The sequence below is a fragment of the Chinchilla lanigera genome, unplaced genomic scaffold (genome assembly GCF_000276665.1).
Source record: "Chinchilla lanigera isolate Chin_1 unplaced genomic scaffold, ChiLan1.0 scaffold00012, whole genome shotgun sequence".
In the NCBI taxonomy this organism is placed as follows: domain Eukaryota; kingdom Metazoa; phylum Chordata; class Mammalia; order Rodentia; family Chinchillidae; genus Chinchilla; species Chinchilla lanigera.
This window is the reverse complement of record NW_004955413.1, coordinates 7,038,963-7,039,503: the sequence shown is the minus strand read 5'-3', so window position 1 is coordinate 7,039,503 and position 541 is coordinate 7,038,963.

Below are 541 nucleotides of genomic sequence, written 5' to 3'. Positions count from 1 at the left end.
CTTACATGGCCAGGGCTAAAATTTTAGAGGCCTTCATGACTGCTAGAAAGTTTTAGGGATCTCCTTTGGTTTATTTTATTTTATTTTTTTTTCAGTACTGGGAATCGAACTCACGACCTTGCACTTGCCAGGCAGGCACTGTGCCACTGAGCTAAATCCTCAGCCCCTCCTTTGGTTTAATTATTCTTATTAACAATAATCTTTGTCTAATATACAGTGTATTTTAAAATTTTATCCTTATTATCTCTTGCTCATTCCATGAAAGCAAGAACTTTTTGCTTTGTTCTTTTTACTATTGTATCTCCATTGCTGGCAACTCTGGCATAGATAGTAGGCCCTCAATAAATACCTGTTAGAAGTTAACTGAGTTGATGCATGAATTAAAGGTGCCAACATCACTTGAGTATCCCTGATTTGGATTTCCCGTACTACATTTCAACTACGACTACATTTGAACACTTCTGGTGATTAAAAATTACCAAAGCCAGGCATGGTGGCACATGCCTGTAATCCCAGCACTCGGGAGGCTGAGGCAGGAGGA